Genomic DNA, 18,883 nt, shown 5'->3' on the forward strand with positions numbered 1-18,883 from the left:
TGTTTACGTAGAAACTGCAAGCTTACATTCGGAGAGCTAAGGGGCCTATAGTGGAAAAAGGAATATCTTCAAATAAGAACTACACGGAAGCATTCTTTGAAACTTCTTCCGTTCTGTGCATTAGAATAACAGATTTGAAACTTACTTTTGATTGAGCAGTTCTGAAACACACTTTATGTAGAAACCGCAAGCGGACATTCGGAGCGCTAAGGGGCCAATAGTGGAAAAAGAAATATCTTCAAATAAAAGTACACAGAAGCATTCTGGGAAACTTCTTTCTGTTCTGTGCATTCAATTAACAGAGTTGAACCTTACTTTTGATTGAGCATTTCTGAAACACTCTTTCTGTAGAAACTGCTTGCGGACAGTTGGAGAGTTTAGGGGCCTATAGTGGAAAAAGTATATCTTCAAATAAAAACTACACAGAAGCATTCTGTGAAAATTCTTTCTGTTCTGTGCATTCAACTAACAGAGTTGAAACTTACATTTGATTGAGCAGTTCTGAAACACTCTTTCTGTAGGAACTGCAAGCGGACATTCAGAGCGTTAAGGGGAATATATTAAGAAAAGGAATATCTTCAAATAAAAACTACACAGAAGCATTCTGCGAAACTTCTCTCTGTTCTGTCCTTTCAACTAACAGAGGTGAACCTTACTTTTGATTGAGCAGTTCTGAAACACTCTTTCTGTAGAAACTGCAAGCGGACATTCGGAGCGCTAAAGGGCCTATAGTGGAAAAAGAAATATCTTCAAATAAAAACTACAGAGAAGCATTCGGCGAAACCTCTTACTGTTCCGTGCATTCAATTAACAGAGTTGAACCTTACTTTTGATTGAGCAGTTCTGAAACACTCTTTCTGTACAAACTGCCAGCCGACATTCCGAGCACTAGGCGGCCTATAGCGGAAAAAAGAATATCTTCAAACAGAAGTACACAGAAGCATTCTGGGAAACTTCTTTCTGTTCTGTGCATTCAACTAACAGTGTTGAACCTTACTTTTTATTGAGCAGTTCTGAAACACTCTTTCTCTAGGAACTGCAAGCGGACATTCGGAGAGTTAAGTGTCCTATAGTGGAAAAAGGAATATCTTCAAATAAAAACTACCCAGAAGCATTCTGCGAAACTTCTTCTGTTCTGTGCATTCAATTAACAGAGTTGAACGTTACTTTTGATTGAGCATTTCTGAAACACTCTTTCTGTAGAAACTGCTTGCGGACAGTGGGAGCGCTTAGGGGCCTAGAGTGGAAAAAGTATATCTTCAAATAAAAACGACACAGAAGCATTCTGCAAAAATTCTTTCTGTTCTGTGGAATCAACTAACAGAGTTGAAACTTACTTTTGATTGAGCAGTTGTGAAACACTCTTTCTGTAGAAACTACAAGTGGACATTCGGAGCGCTCATTGGCCTATAGTGGAAAAAGGAATATCTTCAAATAAAAACTACACAGAAGCATTCTGCGAACCTTCTTTCTGTTCTGTGCATTCAACTCACAGAGTTCAACCTTACTTTTGATTCAGCAGTTCTGCAACACTCTTTCTGTAGATAGTGCAAGCGGACATTCAGAGGGCTCAGGTGCCTATAGTGGAAAAAGGAATATCTACAAATAAAAACTACACGGAAGCATTTTGCGAAATTTCTTTCTGTTCAGTGCATTCAACTAACAGAGTTGAACCTTACTTTTGATTGCGCAGTTGTGAAACACTCTTTCTGTAGAAAGTGCAAGCGGACATTCAGAGCGCTAAGGGGCCTACAGGGGAAAAAGGAATATCTTCAAGTAAAAACTACACAGAAGCATTCTGCAAAACTTCTCTTTGTTCCACGCATTCAACTAACTGACTTGAAACTTACTTTTGATTGAGCAGTTCTGAAACACTCTTTTTGTAGAAAGTGAAAGAGGACATTCGGAGCGCTAAGGGGCCTATAGTGGAAAAAGGAATATCTTCAAATAAAAACTACACAGAAGCATTCTGCGAAAATTCTTTCTGTTCTGTGTGTTCAACTAACAGAGTTGAAACTTACTTTTGATAGAGCAGTTCTGAAACACTCTTTCTGTAGAAACTGCAAGCAGACATTCGTAGCGCTAAGGTGCATAGATTGGAAAAGGGAATATCTTCAAATAAAAACTACCTAGAAGCATTCTGCGAAACTTCTTTCTTTTCTGTGCATTCAACTAACAGAGTTGACCCTTACTTTTGATTGGGCAGTTCAGAAACACTCTTTCTGTAGAAACTGCAAGCGGACTTTCAGAACCCTAAGGGGCCTATACTGGAAAAAGTAATATCTTCCAATAAAAACTTCACAAAAATATTCTGCGAAACATCTTTCTCTTCTGTTCATTGAACTAACAGAGTTGAATCTTACTTTTGATTGAGCTGTTCTGAAACACTGTTTACGTAGAAACTGCAAGCTTACATTCGGAGAGCTAAGGGGCCTATAGTGGAAAAAGGAATATCTTCAAATAAGAACTACACGGAAGCATTCTTTGAAACTTCTTCCGTTCTGTGCATTAGAATAACAGATTTGAAACTTACTTTTGATTGAGCAGTTCTGAAACACACTTTATGTAGAAACCGCAAGCGGACATTCGGAGCGCTAAGGGGCCAATAGTGGAAAAAGAAATATCTTCAAATAAAAGTACACAGAAGCATTCTGGGAAACTTCTTTCTGTTCTGTGCATTCAATTAACAGAGTTGAACCTTACTTTTGATTGAGCATTTCTGAAACACTCTTTCTGTAGAAACTGCTTGCGGACAGTTGGAGAGTTTAGGGGCCTATAGTGGAAAAAGTATATCTTCAAATAAAAACTACACAGAAGCATTCTGTGAAAATTCTTTCTGTTCTGTGCATTCAACTAACAGAGTTGAAACTTACATTTGATTGAGCAGTTCTGAAACACTCTTTCTGTAGGAACTGCAAGCGGACATTCAGAGCGTTAAGGGGAATATATTAAGAAAAGGAATATCTTCAAATAAAAACTACACAGAAGCATTCTGCGAAACTTCTCTCTGTTCTGTCCTTTCAACTAACAGAGGTGAACCTTACTTTTGATTGAGCAGTTCTGAAACACTCTTTCTGTAGAAACTGCAAGCGGACATTCGGAGCGCTAAAGGGCCTATAGTGGAAAAAGAAATATCTTCAAATAAAAACTACAGAGAAGCATTCGGCGAAACCTCTTACTGTTCCGTGCATTCAATTAACAGAGTTGAACCTTACTTTTGATTGAGCAGTTCTGAAACACTCTTTCTGTACAAACTGCCAGCCGACATTCCGAGCACTAGGCGGCCTATAGCGGAAAAAAGAATATCTTCAAACAGAAGTACACAGAAGCATTCTGGGAAACTTCTTTCTGTTCTGTGCATTCAACTAACAGTGTTGAACCTTACTTTTTATTGAGCAGTTCTGAAACACTCTTTCTCTAGGAACTGCAAGCGGACATTCGGAGAGTTAAGTGTCCTATAGTGGAAAAAGGAATATCTTCAAATAAAAACTACCCAGAAGCATTCTGCGAAACTTCTTCTGTTCTGTGCATTCAATTAACAGAGTTGAACGTTACTTTTGATTGAGCATTTCTGAAACACTCTTTCTGTAGAAACTGCTTGCGGACAGTGGGAGCGCTTAGGGGCCTAGAGTGGAAAAAGTATATCTTCAAATAAAAACGACACAGAAGCATTCTGCAAAAATTCTTTCTGTTCTGTGGAATCAACTAACAGAGTTGAAACTTACTTTTGATTGAGCAGTTGTGAAACACTCTTTCTGTAGAAACTACAAGTGGACATTCGGAGCGCTCATTGGCCTATAGTGGAAAAAGGAATATCTTCAAATAAAAACTACACAGAAGCATTCTGCGAAAATTCTTTCTGTTCTGTGCATTCAACCAACAGAGTTGAAACTTACTTTTCATTGAGCAGTTCTGAAACACTCTTTCTGTAGAAACTGAAAGCGGATATTTGGAGCGCTAAGCGGCCTATAGTGGAAAAAGAATATCTTCAAATAAAAACTACACAGAAGCATTCTGCAAAACTTCTTTCTGTTCTGTGCATTCAACTAACAGAGTTAAACCTTACTTTTGATTGAGCAGTTCTGAAACACTCATTGTGTAGAAACTGCAAGCGGACATTCGGAGCGCTAAGGGGCCTATAATGGAAAAAGGAGTATCTTCCAATAAAAACTACACAGAAGCATTCTGCGAAACTTCTTTCTGTTCTGTGCATTCAACTAACAGAGTTGAGCCTTACTCTTGATGGAACAGTTCTGAAACATTCTTTCTGTGGAAACTGCAAGGGGACATTCACAGCGCAAAGGGACCTATAGTGGAAAAAGGAATATCTTCAAATATGAAACACACAGAAGCATTCTGCGAAACTTCTTTCTCTTCTGTGCATTCAACTAACAGAGTTAAACCTTACTTTTGATTGAGCAGTTCTGAAACACTCTTACTATAGAAATTGCATGCGGACATTCGGAGCGCTAAGGGGCCTACAGTGAAAAAGGAATAATTTCAAATAAAAACTACACAGAAGCTTTCTGCGAAACTTCTTTCTGTTCTGTCCATTCAACTAACAGAGTTGAACCTTACCTTTGATTGAGCAGTTCTGAAACACTCTTTCTGTAGAAACTGCAAGCGGAGATTCAGAGCGCTAAGGGGCCTATAGTGTAAAAACGAATATCTTCAAATAGAAAATACACAGAACTATTCAGCGAAACTTCTTTCTGTTCTGCGCATTCAACTAACATAGTTGAACCTTACTTTTGATTGAGCAGTTCTTAAACACTCTTTCTGTGGAAACTGCAAGGTGACATTCAGAGCGCTAAAGGACCTATAGTGGAAAAAGGAATATCTTCAAATAGAAACTACACAGAAGCATTCTGCGAAACTTCTTCTATTCTGTGCATTCAACTAACAGATTTGAACCTTACTTTTGATAGAGCAGTTCTGAAACACTCTTTCTGTAGAAACTGCAAGCGGATATTCGGAGCGCTAAGCGGCCTATAGTGGAAAAAGAATATCTTCAAATAAAAACTACACAGAAGCATTCTGCAAAACTTCTTTCTGTTCTGTGCATTCAACTAACAGAGTTGAACATTACTTTTGATTGAGCAGTTCTGAAACACTCTTTCTGTAGAAAGTGAAAGAGGACATTTGGCGCTCTAACAGGCCTCTAGTGGAAAAAGGAATATCTTCAATAAAAACTACACAGAAGCATTCTGGAAACTTGTTTCTGTTCTGTGCATTCAACTAACAGAGTTGAACCTTACCTTTGATTGAGGAGTTCTGAAATACTCTTTCAGTAGAAACTGCAAGCGGACATTCGGAGTGCTAAGAAGGCTATAGTGGAAAAAGTAATATCTTCAAATAAAAACTACACAAATGCATTCTCTGAAACTTCTTTCTGAACTGTGCATTCAAATAACAATGTTGAAACTTACTTTTGATTTAGGAGTTATGAAAAACTCTTTTTGTTAATACTGCAAGTGGACATTCGGAGCGCTGAGTGTCCTATAGTGGCCTAGGAAATATCTTCAAATAAAAACTACACAGAAGCATTCTGTGAAACTTCTTTCTTGTCTCTGCATTCAACTAACAGAGTTGAAAGTTACTTTTGATTGAGGAGTTCTGAAAACCTCTTTCTGTATAAACTGCTTGTGGACATTCGGCGCCCTAAGGGGCCAATAGTTGAAAATGGAATATCTTCAAAATAAAAACTACACAGAAGCATTCTGTGAAACTGCTTTCTTATCTGTGCATTCAACTAACAGAGTTGAAACTTACTTTTGATTGAGGAGCTCTGAAACTCTCTTTCTATAGAAACTGCAAGCAGATATTCAGAGTGCAAAGGGACCTATAGTGGAAAAAGGAATATCTTCATATAAAAACTACAAAGAAGGATTCTGTGAAACTACTTTCTGATCTGTGCATTCAACTAACAGAGTTGAACCTTACGTTTGATTGAGGAGTTCTGAAACAATCTTTCTGTAGAAATTGCAAGCGGACATTCGGAGCTCTAAGGGGCCTATAGTGGAAAATGAATATCTTCAAATAAAAACTACACTGAAGCATTCTGTGAAAGTGCTTTCTGATCTGTGCATTCAACTAACAGAGTTGAACCTTACTTTTGATTGAGGAGTTGTGAAACACTCTTTCTGTAGAAGCTGCAAGTGGACATTCGGAGCGCTAAGGGGCCTATAGTGGAAAAAGGAATGTCTTCAAATAAAAACTACACAGAAGCATTCTGTAAAACTCCTTTCTGATCTGTGCATTCAACTAACAGTGTTGAAACTTACTTTTGATTGAGGAGTTCTAAAACATTCTTTCTGTAGAAACTGCAAGCGAACAATCGGAGCGCTATGGGGCCCAGAGTGGAAAAAGTAATATCTTCAAATAAAAACTACACAGAAGCATTCAGTGAAACTTATTTCTGATCTGTGCATTGAAATAACAGAGTTGAACGTTACTTTTGATTGAGGAGTTCTGAATCACTGTTTCTGTAAGAACTGCAAGGGAACATTCGGAGCGCTAAAGGGCCTGTAGTGGAAAAAGGAACACCTTCTAATGAAAACTACACTGAAGCATTCTGTGAAATTTCTTTCTGATCTGTGCATCCAACTAACAGAGTTGAACCTTACTTTTTTTTTTTTTTATTTATGTATATCTACTTTTATTATACTTTAGGGTTTTAGGGTACATGTGCACAATGTGCAGGTTTGTTACATATGTATCCATGTGCCATGTTGATTTCCTGCACCCATTAACTCGTCATTTAGCATTAGGTGTATCTCCTAATGCTGTCCCTCCCCCCTCCCCCCACCCCACAACAGTCCCCGGAGCGTGATGTTCCCCTTCCTGTGTCCATGAGTTCTCATTGTTCTATTCCCACCTATGAGTGAGAACATGCGGTGTTTGGTTTTTTGTCCTTGCGATAGTTTACTGAGAATGATGTTTTCCAGTTTCATCCATGTCCCTACAAAGGACATGAACTCATCATTTTTTATGGCTGCATAGTATTCCATGGTGTATATGTGCCACATTTTCTTAATCCAGTCTATCTTTGTTGGACATTTGGGTTGGTTCCAACTCTTTGCTATTGTGAATAGTGCCGCAATAAACATACGTGTGCATGTGTCTTTATAGCAGCATGATTTATAGTCCTTTGGGTATATACCCAGTAATGGGATGGCTGGGTCAAATGGTATTTCTAGTTCTAGATCCCTGAGGAATCGCCACACTGACTTCCACAATGGTTGAACTAGTTTACAGTCCCACCAACAGTGTAAAAGTGTTCCTATTTCTCCACATCCTCTCCAGCACCTGTTGTTTCCTGATTTTTTAATGATAGCCATTCTAACTGGTGTGAGATGTTATCTCACTGTGGTTTTGATTTGCATTTCTTTGATGGCCAGTGATGAGGAGCATTTCTTCATGTGTTTTTTGGCTGCATAAATGTCTTCTTTTGAGAAGTGTCTGTTCATGTCCTCTGCCCACTTTTTGATGGAGTTGTTTGTTTTTTTCTTGTAAATTTGTTTGAGTTCATTGTAGATTCTGGATATTAGCCCTTTGTCAGATGAGTAGGTTGCAAAAATTTTCTCCCATTCTGTAGGTTGCCTGTTCACTCTGATGATAGTTTCTTTTGCTGTGCAGAAGCTCTTTAGTTTAATGAGATTCCATTTGTCGATTTTGGCTTTTGTTGCCATTGCTTTTGGTGTTTTAGACATGAAGTCCTTGCCCACGCCTATGTCCTGAATGGTATTGCCTAGGTTTTCTTGTAGGATTTTAATGGTTTTAGGTCTAACACATAAGTCTTTAATCCATCTTGAATTAATTTTTGTATAAGGTGTAAGGAAGGGATCCTGTTGCAGCTTTCTGCATATGGCTAGCCAGTTTTCCCAGCACCATTTATTAAATAGGGAATCCTTTCCCCATTTCTTGTTTTTGCCAGGTTTGTCAAAGATCAGATAGTTGTACCTATGCGGCATCATTTCTGAGGGCTCTGTTCTGTTCCATTGATCTATGTCTCTGTTGTGGTACCAGTACCATGCTGTTTTGGTTACTGTAGCCTTGTAGTATAGTTTAAAGTCAGGTAGCGTGATGCCTCCAGCTTTGTTCTTTTGGCTTAGGATTGACTTGGCGATGCGGGCTCTTTTTTGGTTCCATATGAACTTTAAAGTAGTTTTTCCAATTCTGTGAAAAAAGTCATTGGTAGCTTGATGGGGATGGCATTGAATCTATAAATTACCTTGGGCAGTATGGCCATTTTCACGATATTGATTCTTCCAACCCATGAACATGGAATGTTCTTCCATTTGTTTGTATCCTCTTTTATTTCATTGAGCAGTGGTTTGTAGTTCTCCTTGAAGAGGTCCTTCACATCCCTTGTAAGTTGGATTCCTAGGTATTTTATTCTCTTTGAAGCAATTGTGAATGGGAGTTCACTCATGATTTGGCTCTCTGTTTGTCTGTTATTGGTGTACAAGAATGCTTGTGATTTTTGTACATTAATTTTGTATTCTGAGACTTTGCTGAAGTTGCTAATCAGCTTAAGGAGATTTTGGGCTGAGACAATGGGGTTTTCTAGATATACAATCATGTCATCTGCAAACAGGGACAATTTGACTTCCTCTTTTCCTAATTGAATACCCTTTATTTCCTTCTCCTGCCTGATTGCTCTGGCCAGAACTTCCAGCACTATGTTGAATAGGAGCGGTGAGAGAGGGCATCCCTGTCTTGTGCCAGTTTTCAGAGGGAATGCTTCCAGTTTTTGCCCATTCAGTATGATATTGGCTGTGGGTTTGTTGTAGATAGCTCTTATTATTTTGAGATACGTCCCATCAATACCTAATTTATTGAGAGTTTTTAGCATGAAGGGTTGTTGAATTTTGTCAAAGGCCTTTTCTGCATCTATTGAGATAATCATGTGGTTTTTGTCTTTGGTTCTGTTTATATGCTGGATTACATTTATTGATTTGCGTATGTTGAACCAGCCTTGCATCCCAGGGATGAAGCCCACTTGATCATGGTGGATAAGCTTTTTGATGTGCTGCTGAATTCGGTTTGCCAGTATTTGATTGAGGATTTTTGCATCAATGTTCATCAAGGATATTGGTCTGAAATTCTCTTTTTTGGTTATGTCTCTGCCAGGTTTTGGTATCAGGACGATGCTGGCTTCGTAAAATGTGTTAGGGAGGATTCCCTCTTTTTCTATCGATTGGAATAGTTTCAGAAGGTATGGTACCAGTTCCTCCTTGTACCTCTGGTAGAATTCAGCTGTGAATCCATCAGGTCCTGGACTCTTTTTGGTTGGTAAGCTATTGATTATTGCCACAATTTCAGAACCTGTTATTGGTCTATTCAGAGATTCAACTTCTTCCTGGTTTAGTCTTGGGAGGGTGTATTTGTCGAGGAATTTATCCATTTCTTCTAGATTTTCTAGTTTATTTGCATAGAGGTGTTTGTAGTATTCTCTGATGGTAGATTGTATTTCTGTGGGATCGGTGGTGATATCCCCTTTTTCGTTTTTTATTGCATCTATTTGATTCTTCTCTCTTTTCTTCTTTATTAGTCTTGCTAGCGGTCCATCAATTTTGTTGATCTTTTCAAAAAACCAGCTCCTGGATTCATTAATTTTTTGAAGGGTTTTTTGTGTCTCTATTTCTTTCAGTTCTGCTCTCATTTTAGTTATTTCTAGCCTTCTGCTAGCTTTTGAATGTGTTTTCTCTTGCTTTTCTAGTTCTTTTAATTGTGATGTTAGGGTGTCAATTTTGGATCTTTCCTGCTTTCTCTTGTGGGCATTTAGTGCTATAAATTTCCCTCTACACACTGCTTTGAACGTGTCCCAGAGATTCTGGTATGTTGTGTCTTTGTTCTCGTTGGTTTCAAAGAACATCTTTATTTCTGCCTTCATTTCATTATGTACCCAATAGTCATTCAGGAGCAGGTTGTTCAGTTTCCATGTAGTTGAGCGGTTTTGAGTGAGTTTCTTAATCCTGAGTTCTAGTTTGATTGCACTGTGGTCTGAGAGACAGTTTGTTATAATCTCTGTTCTTTTACATTTGCTGAGAAGAGCTTTACTTCCAACTATGTGGTCAATTTTGGAATAGGTGTGGTGTGGTGCTGAAAAAAATGTATATTCTGTTGATTTGGGTTGGAGAGTTCTGTAGATGTCTATTAGGTACACTTTGTGTAGAGCTGAGTTCAATTCCTGGATATCCTTGTTAAATTTCTGTCTCATTGATCTGTCTAATGCTGACAGTGGGGTGTTAAAATCTCCCATTATTATTGTGTGGGAGTTTAAGTCCCTTTGTAGGTCACTGAGGACTTGCTTTATGAATCTGGGTGCTCCTGTGTTGGGTGCATATATATTAAAGATAGTTAGCTCTTCTTGTTGAATTGATCCCTTTACCATTATGTAATGGCCTTCTTTGTCTCTTTTGATCTTTGCTGGTTTAAAGTCTATTTTATCAGAGACTAGGATTGCAACCCCTGCCTTTTTTTGTTTTCCAGTTGCTTGATAGATCTTCCTCCATCCCTTTATTTTGAGTCTATGTGTGTCTCTGCATGTGAGATGGGTTTCCTGAATACAGCACACTGATGGGTCCTGACTCCTTATCCAGTTTGCCAGTCTGTGTCTTTTGATTGGAGCATTTAGCCCATTTACATTTAACGTGAATATTGTTATGTGTGAATCTGATCCTGTCATTATGATGTTAGTTGCTTATTTTGCTCGTTAGTTGCTATAGTTTCTTCCTAGCCTCGATGGTCTTTACAATTTGGCATGTTTTTGCAGTGGCTGTTACCGGTTGTTCCTTTCCATGTTTAGTGCTTCCTTCAGGAGCTCTTTTAGGGCAGGCCTGGTGGTGACAAAATCACTCAGCGTTTGCTTGTCTGTAAAGTATTTTATTTCTCCTTCACTTATGAAGCTTAGTTTGGCGGGATAGGAAATTCTGGGTTGAAAATTCTTTTCTTTAAGAATGTTGAATATCGGCCCCCACTCTCTTCTGGCTTGTAGAGTTTCTGCTGAGAGATCAGCTGTTAGTCTGATGGGCTTCCCTTTGTGGGTAACCCGACCTTTCTCTCTGGCTGCCCTTAACATTTTTTCCTTCATTTCAATTTTGGTGAAACTGACAATTATGTGTCTTGGTGTTGCCCTTCTCGAGGAGTATCTTTGTGGCGTTCTCTGTATTTCCTGAATCTGAATGCTGGCCTGCCTTGCTAGATTGGGGAAGTTCTCCTGGTTAATATCTTGCAGAGTGTTTTCCAACTTGGTTCCATTCTCCCCATCATTTTCAGGTACACCAATCAGACGTAGGTTTGGTCTTTTCACATAGTCCCAAATTTCTTGGAGGCTTTGTTCATTTCTTTTTATTCTTTTTTCTCTAAACTTCCCTTCTCTCTTCATTTCATTCATTTCATCTTCTATCAGCGATACCCTTTCTTCCAGTTGATCGCATCTGCTACTGAGGCTTCTGCATTCTTCGCGTAGTTCTCGAAACTTGGCTTTCAGCTCCATCATCTCCTTTAAGCCCTTCTCTCCATTGGTTATTCTAGTTATCCATTCTTCTAATTTTTTTTCAAAGTTTTTAACTTCTTTGCTATTGTTTTGAATTTCCTCTCGTAGCTCAGAGTAGTTTGATCGTCTGAAGCCTTCTTCTCTCAACTCATCAAAGTCATCCTCCATCCAGCTTTGTTCCGTTGCTGGTGAGGAACTGCGTTCCTTTGGAGGAGGAGAGGTGCTCTGTTTTTTAGAGTTTCCAGTTTTTTTGGTCTGTTTTTTCCCCATCTTTGTGGTTTTGTCTACTTTTTGTCTTCGATGATGGTGATGTACAGATGGGTTTTTGGTGTGGATGTCCTTTCTGTTTGTTAATTTTCCTTCTACCAGACAAGACCCTCAGCTGCAGGTCTGTTGGAGTTTACTAGACGTCCACTCCAGACCCTGTTTGGCTGGGTGTCAGCACCGGTGGCTGCAGAACAGTTGATTTTCGTGAGACCACAAATTCAGCTGTCTGATAGTTCCTCTGAAAGTTTTGTCTCAGAGGAGTACCCAGTTGAATGAGGTGTCAGTCTGTCCCTAGATGGGGGATGCCTCCCATTAGGCTGCTCAGGGGTGAGGGACCCACTTTAGGAGGCAGTCTGTCCGTTCTCAGATCTCCAGCTGCGTGCTGGGAGAACCACTACTCTCTTCAAAGCTGTCAGTGAGACAGGGACATTTAAGGCTGTGGATGTTCTCACTGAGTTTTTGGTTGTCTGTGCCCTGCCCCCAGAGGTGGAGCCTACAGAGGCAGGCAGGCCTCCTTGAGCTGTGGTGGGCTCCACCCAGTTCGAGCTTCCTGGCTACTTTGTTTACCTAAGCAAGCCTGGGCAATGGCGGGCGCCGCTCCCCCAGCCTCGCTGCCGCCTTGCAGCGTGATCTCAGACTGCTGTGCTAGCAATCAGCAAGACTCTGTGGGCATAGGACCCTCCGAGCCAGGTGCGGGACACAATCTCCTAGTGAGCCGTTTTCCAGGCCCGTTGGAAAAGCGCAGTATTAGGACGGGACTGACCCGATATTCCAGGTGCCGTCTGTTTCCCCTTTCTTTGACTAGGAAAGGGAACTCCCTGACCCCTTGCGCTTCCCGAGTGAAGCAATGCCTCGCCCTGCTTCGGCTTGCGCACAGTGCGCTTCACCGACTGTCCTGAACCCACTGTTAGGCACTCCCTAGTGAGGTGAACCCGGTACCTCAAGCAGAAATGCAGAAATCACCCATCTTCTGTGTCGCTGGGGCTGGGAGCTGGAGACCAGAGCTGTTCCTATTCGGCCATCTTGGCTCCACCCTCTGAACCTTACTTTTGATTGAGGAATTCTGAAAAAATCTTTCTGTAGAATCTGCAAGCGGACATTCAGGGAACTAAGTGGCATTTAGTGGAAAAACATATCTTCAAATAAAAACTACACAGAAGCATTCGGCCAAACTTCTTTTGGATCTGTTCATTCAAGTAGCAGAGTTGAACCTTACTTTTGATTGAGCAGTTCTGAAATACTGTTTCTGTAGCAACTGCAAGTGGACATTCGGAAAGCTCAGGGGCCTATAGTGGAAAAAGGAATACCTTCAAAAAAAACTACACAGAAGCTTTCTGCGAAACTTCGTTCTAATCTCTGCATTCAACTAACAGTGTTGAACTTTACTATTGATTGAGCAGTTCTGAAACACACTTTATGTAGAAACTGCAAGTGGACATTCGGAATGCTAAGGGGCCTATAGTGGAAAAAGGAATATCTTGAAATAAAAACTGCAGAGAAGCATTCTGCGAAAAAACTTTCCTGCTCTGAGCATTCAATGAGCCGATTTGAGCCTTACTTTTGATTGAGAAGTTTTGAAACACCCTTCGCCGGCAACGGCAAGTGGACATTCAGAGCGCTAAGGGGCCTACAGTGGAAAATGGAATATCTTCAAATAAAAACTACACAGAAGCATTCTGCGAAACTTCTTTCTGATCTGTACATTCAACTAACAGATTTGAACCTCACTTTTGGTTGAACAGTTCTGAAACACTCTTTTTGTAGAAACTGCAAGTGGACATTTGGAGCGCAAAGGGGCCTATATTGGAAAAAGGAATATCTTCAAATAAAAACTACACAGAATTATTCTGCGAAACATCTTTCTGATCTGTGCATTCAATTAACAGAGTTGAACCTTACTTTTGATTCAGCAGTTCTGAAACCCTCATTCTGTAGAAACTGCTTGTGGACATTCAGAGCGCCAAGGGGCCTATAGTGGAAAAAGGAATATCTTCATATAAAAACTACACAGAAGAATTCTGCAAAACTTCGTTCTGATCTATGCATTCAACTAACAGAGTTGAAACTTATTTTTGATGGAGGGGTTCTGAAACACTCTTTTTGTAGAAACTGCAAGTAGATATTCAGAGCGCATGGGGGCCTATAGTGGAAAAAGGAATATCTTCAAATAAAACCTACACAGAAGCATTCTGTGAAACTTCTTTCTGATCTGTGCATTCAACTAACTGAGTTGAACCTTACTTTTGATTGAGGAGTTCTGAAACATTCTTTCTGTAGAAACTGCAAGCGGACATTCAGAGCGCAAAAGGGCAAATAGTGGAAAAATGAATATCTTCAAATAAAAACAACATAGAAGTATTCGGTGAAACTTCTTTCTCATCTGTGCATTCAACAGTTAGAGTTGAACCTTACTTTTGATTGAGGAGTTCTGAAACACTCTTTCTGTAAAAACTGCAAGTGGACATTCAGAGAGATAAGGGGCCTATAATGGAACAAGGAATATCTTCATATAAAAACTACACAGAAGCATTCCGAGATACTTCTTCCTGATCTGTGCAATCAAACAACAGAGTAGAAACTTACTTTTATTGAGCAATTCTGAAACACTTTTTATGTAGGAACTGGAAGCGGACCGTCGGAATTCTAAGGGGCCTACAGGGGAAAAAGGAATATCCTCATATATACACTACACAGAATCATTCTGTGAAAATTCCTTCTGATCTGTGCATTCAACTAACAGAGTTGAACCTTACTTTTGATTGAGGAGTTGTGAAACACTCTTTCTGTACAAACTGCAAGTGGACATTCGGAGCGCTAAGGGGCCTATAGTGGAAAAAGGAATATCTTCAAATAAAAACTACACAGAAGCATTCTGTGATACTTCTGTCTGATTTGTACATTCAAAGAACACAGCTGAACCTTACTTTAGATTGAGGAGTTCTGAAACACTCTTTCTGTAGAATCTGCAAGTGGTCACTCAGAGCGCTATGGGACCTATAGTGGAAAAGGGAATAACTTCAAGTAAAAACTACACAGAAGCATTCTGTGAAACTTCTTTCTGATCTGTGCATTCAACTAACAGAGTTGAATCTTACTTTGGATTGAGGAATTCTCAAACACCCTTCCTGTAGAAACTGCATGTGGACATTCAGAGCACTAAGGGGCCTATAATGGAAAATGGAATATCTTCAAATAAAAACTACACAAAAGCATTCTCTGAAACTTCTTTCTGATCTGTGCATTCAACTAACACAGTTGAACCTTAATTTTGATTGAGGAGTTCTGAAACACTATTTCTGTAGTAACTGTCAGCGGAAATTCAGAGCGCTAAGGGGCCTATAGTGAAAAAAGAAATATCTTCAAATAAAAACCACCCAAAGCATTCTGTGAAACTTCTTTCTGATCTGTGCATTCAACTAACAGAGTTGAACCTTACTTTTGACTGAGGAGCCCTGAAACACTCTTTCTGTAGAAACTGCAAGCGGACATTCGGAGCGCTAAGGGGCCTATAGTGGAAAAAGGAATGTCTTCAAATAAAAACTACACAGAAGCATTCTGTGAAACTTCTTTCTGATCTGTGCATTAAACTAACAGAGTTGAACTTTATTTTTGATTGAGGAGTTCTGAAACACTCTTTCTGTAGAAACTGCAAGTGGACATTCGGAGCGCTAAGGGGCCTATAGTGGGAAAAGGAATATCTTCAAATAAAGATTACACAGAAGCATTCTGTGAAACTTCTTTCTGATCTGTGCATTCAACTAACACAGTTGAACCTTAATTTTGATTGAGGAGTTCTGAAACACTCTTTCTGTAGTAACTGTCAGCGGAAATTCAGAGCGCTAAGAGGCCTATAGTGAAAAAAGAAATATCTTCAAATAAAAACCACCCAAAGCGTTCTGTGAAACTTCTTTCTGATCTGTGCATTCAACTAACAGAGTTGAACCTTACTTTTGACTGAGGAGCCCTGAAACACTCTTTCTGTAGAAACTGCAAGCGGACATTCGGAGCGCTAAGGGGCCTATAGTGGAAAAAGGAATGTCTTCAAATAAAAACTACACAGAAGCATTCTGTGAAACTTCTTTCTGATCTGTGCATTCAACTAACAGAGTTGAACTTTATTTTTGATTGAGGAGTTCTGAAACACTCTTTCTGTAGAAACTGCAAGTGGACAATCGGAGCGCTAAGGGGCCTATAGTGGGAAAAGGAATATCTTCAAATAAAGACTACACAGAAGCATTCTGTCAAACTTCTTTCTGATCTGTGCATTCAACTAAATGAGTTGAACCTTACTTTTGATTGAGGAGTTCTGAAACACTCCTTCTGTAGAAACTGCAACCGGACATTCGGAGCGCAAAAGGGCCAATAGTCAAAAAAGGAATATCTTCAAATAAAAACTACACAGGAGCATTCGGTGGAATTTCTTTCTGATCTGTGCATTCAACAAACAGAGTTGACCCTTACTTTTGATTGAGGAGTCCTGAAACACTCTTTCTGTAAAAACTGCAAGTGGACATTCCGATAGATAAGGGGCCTATAGTAGAAAAAGGAATATCTACAAATAAAAACTACACAGAACCATTCTGTGAAACTTTTTTCTGATCTTTTCATTCAACTAACCTAGTTGAACCGTACTTTTGATTGAGGAGTTCTGAAACACAGTTTCTGTAGAAACTGCAAGCGGACATTCGGAGCGCTAAGGGACCTATAGTGGAAAAAGGAATATCTTCAAATAAAAACTACACGGAATCATTCAGTAAAACTTCTTTCTGATCTGCGCATTCAACTAACAGAGTTGAACCTTACTTTTGATTGAGGAGTTCTGAAACACTCTTTCTGTAGAACTGCAAGTGGACTCTCTTAGCGTTTAGGGGCCTATAGTGGAAAAAGGAATATCTTCAAATAAAGACTACCCAGAAGCATTCTGTGAAATTTCTTTCTGATCTGTGCATTCAACTAACAGAGTTGAACCTTGCTTTTGATTGAGGAGTTCTAAAACACTCTTTGTGTAGATACTGCAAGTGAACATTCCGAGCGCTAAGGGCATATAGTTATAAAAGGAATATCTTCAAATAAAAACTACACATAAGCATTCTGTGAAACTTCTTTCTCATCTGTGCATTCAACTAACAGTGTTGAATCTTAATTTTTATTGAGGAGTTCTGAAACACTCTTTCTCTAGAAACTGCAATTCGACATTAGGAGCGCTAAGGGGCTATAGTGGAAAAAGGAATATCTTCAAATAAAAACTACACAGAAGCATTCTGTGAAACTTCTTTCTGATCTGTGCATTCAACTAACAGAGCTGAACCTTACTTTTGATTGAGGAGTTATGAAACACTCTTTGTGAATAAACTGAAAGCGGACATTCGGAGCGCTAAGGGGCCTATGTGGAAAAAGGAATATCTTCAAATAAAAACTACACAGAAGCATTCTGTGAATCTTCTTTCTGATCTCTGCATTCAACTAACGGAGTTGAACATTACTTTTGATTGAAGTGTTCTGAAACACTCTTTCTGTAGAAACTGCAGTTGGGCGTTTGGAACGCTCAGGGGCCTATACTGGAAAAAGGAATATCTTCATATAAATACTACACAGAAGAATTCTGTGAAACTTCTTTCTGATCTGTGCATTCAACTAACAGAGTTGAACCTTACTTTTGGTTGAGGAGTTCTGTAACACTCTTTCTGTAGAAACTGGAAGCGGACATTCGCAGTGCTATGGGGCCAATAGTGGAAAAAGGAATATCTTCAAATAAAAACTACACAGAAACATTCTGTGAAACTGCTTTCTGATCTGTGAATTCAACTAACAGAGTTGAACCTTACTTTTGATTGAGTAGATCTGAAACACTCTTTCTGTAGAAACTGTAAGCGGACATTCGGAGCACTAAGGGGCCTATAGTGGAAAAAGGAATATCTTCAAATAAAAAGAACAAAGAAGCATTCTGTGAAACTTCTTTATGATCTGTGCAGTTAACTAACGGAGTTGAACGTTCCTTTTGATTGAGGAGTTCAGAAACATTCTTTCTGTATAAACTGCAATTGGACATTCAGAGCGCTAAGGGGACTATAGTGGAAAAAGGAACATCTTCATATAAAAACTACACAGAAGAATTCTGTGAAACTTCCTTATGATCTGTGCATTCAACTAACAGAGTTGAATCTTACTTTTGATAGAGGAGTTCTGAAACACTCTTTCTGCATAAACTGAAAGCAGACATTTGGAGCACTAAGGGGCCTATAGTGGAAAAAGTTATATCTTCAAATAAAAACTACACAGAAGCATTCTGTGAAACTTATTTCTGATCTGTTCATTCAACTAATGGAGTTGAAACTTACATTTGATAGAGGAGTCCCGAAACCCTCTTTATGTAAAAAATGCAAGTGGACATTCGGAGCGCTATGGGGCCTATAGTTGAAAAGGGAATATCTTCAAATACAAATTACACAGAAGCATTCTGTGAAAATTCCTTCAGATCTGTGCATGCAACTAACAGACTTGACCCTTACTTTTGATTGAGGAGTTCAGAAACATTCTTTCTGTAGAAACTGCAATTGGACATTCGGAGCTCTAAGGGGCCTATAGTCAAAAAAGGAATATCTTCATATAAAAACTACACCCAAGAATTCTGTGAAACTTATTTATGATCTGTGCATCCAACTAACCGAGATGAACCTTACTTTTGGTTGAGAAGTTCTGTAACACTCTTTCTGTAGAAACTGGAAACGTACATTCGGAGCGCTAAGTGGCCAATAGTGGAAAAAGGAATATCTTGAAATAAAAACTACACAGAAACATTCTGTGAAACTTCTTTCTGATCTGTAAATTCAACTAACTCAGTTGAATCTTACTTTTGATTGAGGAGTTATGAAACACTCTTTCTGTAGAAACTGCAAGCGGACATTCGGAGCGCAAAAGGGCCAACAGTCAAAAAAGGATTATCTTCAAATAAAAATTACAGAGAAGCATTCTGTGAAACTTCTTTCTCATCTGTGCATTAAACAAACAGAGTTGAACCTTACTTTTGATTGAGGAGTTCTGAAACACTCTTTCTGTAAAAACTGCAAGTGGACATTCCGAGGGATAAGGGGCCTATAGTGGAAAAAGGAATAT

The sequence above is a fragment of the Symphalangus syndactylus genome, chromosome 20, assembly GCF_028878055.3.
Source record: "Symphalangus syndactylus isolate Jambi chromosome 20, NHGRI_mSymSyn1-v2.1_pri, whole genome shotgun sequence".
Taxonomy (NCBI): domain Eukaryota; kingdom Metazoa; phylum Chordata; class Mammalia; order Primates; family Hylobatidae; genus Symphalangus; species Symphalangus syndactylus.